The sequence below is a fragment of the Macrobrachium rosenbergii genome, chromosome 29 (genome assembly GCF_040412425.1).
Source record: "Macrobrachium rosenbergii isolate ZJJX-2024 chromosome 29, ASM4041242v1, whole genome shotgun sequence".
Classification (NCBI taxonomy): Eukaryota; Metazoa; Arthropoda; class Malacostraca; order Decapoda; family Palaemonidae; genus Macrobrachium; species Macrobrachium rosenbergii.
This window is the reverse complement of record NC_089769.1, coordinates 2,090,466-2,097,965: the sequence shown is the minus strand read 5'-3', so window position 1 is coordinate 2,097,965 and position 7,500 is coordinate 2,090,466. Positions and strand designations below refer to the sequence as shown.

Genomic DNA, 7,500 nt, shown 5'->3' with positions numbered 1-7,500 from the left:
GACTCTTTAATTTATCGTGAAATGAATCTGATCTATTCCCAGTTCATCCCAGGCAGTAAATTTAAATGTCTCGAAAAATGATGAAGAATGATCTTGGTCATCGCATAAATCAAAGCCACTCTAGCTAAGCATCCCTCACGAAGACATTATGAAAATTTATTCATTATGCCTTCCAATATACGAAAATCTTCGTTTAACGGTCGGTCCTAAAGTCGCCCTGCTCGAAGGAATGAATGATAAAGTGGACCCTGTGCTTAGCGACCGGCAAATGACATTTGCATTCGAGCCCTTGTCGTTCAAATTCCCCTCCTTATGAAAACAGGGTATTTTATGGCAATTAGATGAGCTTCGAATGAAATGGTTGCTTTTTTAAGCTAGTGCTTTTAATTGTAAGTAATTGGGAGCATTTTCAGTTTTCTGTAAAAAAAACCATTGTGTCGCAATTTTTCTGTCCGTCCTCAGATCTTAAAAACTACTGAGGCTAGAGGGCTGCAAATTGGCATGTTGATCATCCACCCCCCAATCATCAAACATATCATATTGCCTGAAGAATTAAATTAATATGAAAACCAATAATATAGAAATTTATGAATGTACTCATGATAGGAGATTGCAATCCGTATACTAAGAACAGAGTTGAATACAACTGAGCTTTACCAAAAAAAATTAATAAATAAAAGTTAGGACTGATTCCCCGTGGGTGTTATATACGCTACATCAACTACAAAACACAGCCATGGAGAATTTGGACTTCATTTCACTGGTAAGACACCACAAGTGCTTATTTTCTAAATAAGCCGCCTTATACAACTTTTTATACACAGCAAGTCTCGACCTCAAGGCAGTGGGGAATCATAGTACATGAGGTTATGACGCCCAGCGTGTCTTGAGATGCCTTTTATACGGTCGCCATCTGGTTCAGTTTCATTAATTGTGGCAGCCAAAACGGGACCAGCTGTCGCAAAAAGCTGCCTAGATGCACCTGGTATCTGGAAAAAACGCAAAGGAAGGAAGGGATAAGTGTAGAATAATGTGCAGAATAATGTATGAAAGAATGTGAAAAATGTTCGTTGGTACTGAAGAAGTCTGGAAGGTCATCAAATAGCTGTCGCAAAATATTGCTTCCCTCCCCGAGAATAATAATGATAATTCTTTGAACAATGATAATAATAACGATAATATTAATGATAATTTCTTGAACAACTGGCCTTTTAAATGGCCCTATAACGTCCAGAGAAATTAAATTGATTAGCAATATCTCTGGGTGGGAGCAAATTTGTCAGATGTAATAGGCAGATTTTGGGGTTTGAGAGTCACCCATATTTTTGTAGGAATGATCACTAAAGTAGTTTTCGAGAGAGAATAATTTAGTAACAATATTTCATATATATATATATATATATATATATATATATATATATATATATATGTATGTATATTGAAATAATCAACACACAATCACGTGTGGAATAGAAATAAATTTCTGACTCACATCAGGATCGAACCCAGGTCTTTCAGTTGTAAGGCCGAGTGGGCAGCGCCCGTGCCTTTCAATTGAAAGACCTGGGTTGATCCTGATGTGAGTCAGAAATTTATATATATATATATATATATATATATATATATATATATATATATATATATATATATATATATATATATATATATATATATATATATATATATTACAATATATATTACAATGAAAACTTTGAACAGTAGAATTTCTACTATCCTCCCACTCATATAATGTATACTATTAATGTCATTTCTAGCCACTTCTGCAAAATGAAAATAACAGATATGAGGTGAAGAATAAGATTGAAAAAGAAAACTTAGAAGACAAACTCCCGAAGTTTACAGATACCTATCTCCGAAAGGAGAAGAAAACATCAAATGACATAAAAAGAAAAGCCTTTCTTGCCCAGACGATCCTAGCATTCACAACTTTCCCCGAAAGGGAAAAAGTTACTAACAAGCAACCTTTAACAAGTTCCGATTTTCTCCAGTGGGGGAACAGAGAAAGCATCAGTGGCAATTAAGAAGCGTCGCTGGACTTTCTCTGATTCTCTCTCTCTCTCTCTCTCTCTCTCTCTCTCTCTCTCTCTCTCTCTCTCTCTCTCTCTCTCTCTCTCTCTTGTGTGATGAAAAGAATCCATTAGGAGAGGTTGGATATCGTCTCTCGCGACACTTTGGAGAGAAGAAGAGATTTATATTTTTTTTAGAAGTCTATCTGGTGGCAAAACGGTGAATCAGATTCGTAATGTGTTTGTTGGTATTTAGTTTTATTTCCAAGTATAAAAGGGTTCGGTGCGAAAACTTTTGATCTAGTAATGAAGAGGTAAAGTTTTCTAATGAATTCGTCTCTGTCATGTCATTAGCTTTCGTCCAGAAAGAGGTAATTGTGAGTTAAATAGCCAATATACACATAGACAAAATATCAAACCTCCTCAATCAAATATTTAAACTTTATACTCTCTTAAATACAAGAGCTTCAGTTAAGCAATTCATCTGAATCAGCAAGAAGACTGTTTTCAAGGCCAAACCTCACATCATGGGTTTACGATATGAAGTAATGGGCAAAGAACACTGCCCTAGAGAACGCCAGTGACTATAAAAAACTTCTCTTAGCAATATATTACTATGAATAATTCGAGAATAATACTTAATACTATTTTAAATTTTAAACCTCTTTCGTTCAGATCACCAGCATCAGCCCAGCAATATAATTTAGGAAGAATGGAGTGAAACTCTCTCTCTCTCTCTCTCTCTCTCTCTCTCTCTCTCTCTCTCTCTCTCTCTCTCTCTCTCTCTCTCTCTCAACAAAGCCTCTTTTGACTCTCGAGATCATTAGCTTAGTCCCAGACTCTCAGGGAGTGATCAAGAAATCGAATTGTTGAGATCCTCGGGTTTCTATAAAAAGATCGCGAGGCACAGAAACCCCACGAAGGATTCTGACCATTCCACAATTCATCGATTAGAGTTCTTTTTATACACTGTGTTGGGGAGTTTCGCTTGGACTCGAAAGATCATAGAATTTATTTTTTATTTTTGTCAGAATTTGTATGTTTATGTTATGTGTGTGTGTTATCTGTCACCTAGAGTTATACATATGTATAATATATATATATATATATATATATATATATAACAAATCTCTCAAAATGATCAAGGCTAGAGGGCTGCAATTTGGAATGTTTGATGATTGGAGGGCTGACGATCAACATAACAATTTGCAACCCTCTAGCCTCAGTAGTTTTTAAGATCTGAGGGCGGACAGAAAAAAGTGCGGACGGACAGACAAAGCCGGCACAATAGCTTCCTTTCACAGGAAACTAAAAGTTTAACGTCAATAAGAAAATGAAAGCTATGACGGCCGAACTTTTTGACCTGGAAATTATTTTTAAAGCCAAGAAGGCAGGCTGCTCCCGAAAACAGTGTCTCGTTTTATAGTATCTGGTGTAATACTACTTAGTTTGACGGGAGTTTTGTCTTCAGGCTGCAACTAAACTATGGAGCAATTTGCCCAGTGTAGTTGTGGAATCTCGTGATCTCCAAATGTTCAAGGGTGGAGCCAATTCATTCCTGGGTTTTTGCTGATGTCTCCTGAATTTCAGGTGTGTCTTTTTTTATATTACCTCATTTCTATTCATACATTTATTTATCATCTTTGACTATAACTTGTGTCTCTCTGTGAAGGCTAATTTCCTATTGCAGCCCTCTTGGGTTTATATAGTCTGCTGACTCTGTCTGTGAGGTTTGTCACTTGAAGATTTAAAGAAAGAAAGAACGAGAGAGAGAGAGAGAGAGAGAGAGAGAGAGAGAGAGAGAGAGAGAGAGAGAGAGAGAGAGAGAGAGAGAGAGAGAGAGAGGGAGGAGAAACATAAAATTAATAGCTTAACTATCCCAGCAAAGATTCTACGAACATCTCTCTCTGCTGAAGCCAAGTCCTCTCCTAGCTTCTTTGCAATTTTCCACCTGCAGTGTATACACCTCCGTCATGGACTTCGAATGACAGTAATGTCTTGATAATTGTGGTAATGCATGCAAATGACTCAGCCATTGCAAGATGATACTGCTTAATGGACCTGAGCCCAATGCAATTACTGCATCATTAGGAGGCTGTGCACATAGTTGACTCAGGCCAATTAATTCACGGCCAGTGACAGTTAGTTGCCAGAGCTTGCAATTGCAAGGCCTGACTAATATCGCACGTGCTTTTAATTGCAGGCAGGAAAGGGGGCTCTGTATTACATTTCGAATTTGTATCGCTTGCTGACCAATGCCATTCAGATTATTATTATTATTATTATTATTATTATTATTATTATTATTATTAGGCTGAGAACAGTGTTAGGTAAATTACAGGGAAAAAATGGCAGAGTTAAAATTGGTCTCTCCTAAGTTATTATGAATGTCAGAGTGAGTCTAGGGAGTTCATGATTTATTTATTCATTTCTTTACCTATATATATATATATATATATATATATGTATATATATATATATATATATATATATATATATATATATATATATATATATATATATATACATACATATACACATATATATATATATATTTATATATATATATATATATATTTATAGGTATATATATATATATACATACATATATATATACTGTATATATATATATATAAAATCATTTATCTATTTACATATTCACTTATTTTTCTGGAAAATATTCTCGGGAAATTCATCTTAACCTCCCTGAACTCAAAGTTACCCGAGAAAAGCCAATAGCATAAATAGAAAATATTTGTTTATCTACCTTATTATTGGCTAATTGAATATTCCTTTGAGAAATGATAATTAGCACCTCATACGAAGAATATTATTAATTTGGCTGCACCAAATTAATAAGCAGGCGGTGGTTAAAAAAACAGTTACTTATGCATTACCATAAAAGCAAATGGATAATGATCTCATTTCAACCTAAATACGAAAGCTGCTACGTGATTTTATAATTAAAGAAACCAGTGCCTAATTAACAGGCGCGTTGATTTTCAAATGGATTCATTATTGAAGTATATAAAAACCATACGTATAGTGAGTTCCATAAATGAAAAAAAAAATGAATACATTTATTTTCATGTGGCTCGTTTTACTTTAAATCTTGTATTGCAGATTGGTATTGTTAATGAAAATGTCTAGCAAAGGTTTTTTTCCCAAACTTATTTGGCTTCCTGGCAGTCTGTTTCATTCAGTTACCCTAATTATTATTATTATTATTATTATTATTATTATTATTATTATTATTATTATTATTATTATTATTATTATTATTATTATTATTATTATTTGGAGAAGTCTGAATCTCTTTCTGGCTGAGTTTGGAGAGCATGAAAGGATAATTTTCCTTGGTGACGTAAGTGTAAATTTAGATGGCATCTCAAGAAATGCATTCGTTCTGTGCACTGAGTTCCTGGGGGTAAATGAGAATATAATGAGTGTTGGAGAGGAAGATATAGTTTCCCAAAACATAATATTTATAATTATTCAAGGAAAAGAGTTTGATAGACAGTGGTACTACTGAGTACATGGAAGAGGAAATTGTTTGGCATAAAGGCGAAGTGCCTATTGTTCCAGATGTTTCCATTTAAATGATACTAAATGATGCTTGATGATGTGGTGTCTGTCAAGAAGTACTGACAGCGAGCAACAATATAAAACTGTGAGCAATTGACAATATAAGGAGCTTACTCCAGATATATGACCAATTATAATTACTGTGTTTATTTGATCAAAAGATTTAATAGATAATGAACGTTCCACATATCATTAATATATAGTGCATGTTGTTGTAATCCCAGATAAGTTTTTGTACCCAGGGACTCGGTCTGATAATAAAGTATTCTCAGTTATGAAAGGTAAAAATTATATATCTATATTCTAATGTAAAGGGGAAAGTTGTATACATTTTTTTATATAAACGAAATTTCATAGAGTGATATATCGTGTTGTAAATCATCCCCAGCTTTCCAGATCAGATTTGCGATTTATCAATCAGTTTACAGACAATCACGTAATGCATTACACAACCGGAATTGCACTGCATTACTTTGAAAACTCTTGCTTTGTATATTGAGAATTGCTATGCGTATCACTTTTTAAAATGATTTAAGTCTTATGTTTTTAATTCACTAGATTTTATCTTATTTCATCTGAATCACTTTGATTTTATGCAATAATCCCAATATATACTTAGCTCCAATATTGCATAAGATGATTGGCATAGCTATTACCTCTTACATGTATATTAGCCTAACAGCTATTACCTCTTATATTAGCCTAATAGCTCTTACCTCTTATATTAGCCTAACAGCTCTTATCTCTTGTATTAGAAGAGTAGCTGTTATCTCTTAAACATAATAGCTATTATCTCTTATGCTAGCATAACAGCTAGTACCTCTTATACTAGTATAATAGCAATAACTATTATGTTACACACAAAATAGCTATTACCTCTTATATTAGCATAGCAGCCATTATTTCTTGTATTAGCATAATAGCTATTACCTCATATTCGCTAATAACTACCATCTCTTAGATTAAATAACAGTTGTTACCTCTTTTATTAGCATAATAGCTATTTACTCCTATATTAGCATAATTGCTATTACCTCTTACATTACAAAAGAGCTGTTACCTCCTATATTCGCATAATAGCTATTACCTCTTACATTAGCATAATAGCTATTACCTCTTGTATTACAAAAGAGCTATTACCTCCTATATTCGCATAATAGCTATTACCTCTTACTTAGCATAATAGCTATTACCTCCTATATTAGCATAATAATTTTCTACCTCTTACATTAACATAATAATTTTCTACCTCTTACATTAACATAATAGCTCTTACTTCTTACATTACAAAAAGAGCTATTACCTCTTACATTAGCATAATAGCTATTACCTCTTACATTAGCATAATACCCTATTGCCTCCTATATTAGCATAATAACTTTTACCTCTCACATTAGCATAATAGCTCTTACCGCTTACATTACTGAGAGATGAGTTTTTCTGGCGTTGTCAAGAAAACGGAAGAGAGATTACTTACTTCTGTTGCCATAATACTTAGTTGACTTCACGATACAGAAAGGACTTACAGTTAATTCAACGTGGTGCACTGTAGGCTTTACTAAAGGGTGTCTGTAGCTTCCCTTCGACCCCTAGCTGCAGCCACATTTTAACCATTTACTTTACCTCCGTTCCTGCTTCCTTTCTTCAACATCGCTGTCCAACCCTCTAGCGATTGTTTCTTAATGCAACTGTGGGGGTATTTTACAGATCTTTGTATTTAACCTCCTTTATTTTCTAGATTTTTTTTACGTTGCTGTCCAGCCACTCCAACACCCCCCATCTTTTGACTGTCTTGGGCACTGAATGGCCGAAATTGGCCCCAGTGATTGGCTTGACAGTCTAAATGTCACGAATCAGTCTAATCAAAGATTTTATTTAACTTGAAAAT

The 7,500-nt window shown here is 34.1% G+C and overlaps 1 protein-coding gene across 1 annotated transcript in view; it reads left to right on the top strand.

The window, feature by feature from the left end:
- LOC136854479 (alkaline phosphatase-like) overlaps positions 1-7,500 on the top strand; it is a 41,928-nt gene that overhangs the window by 13,934 nt on the left and 20,494 nt on the right. The window lies entirely within an intron of this gene.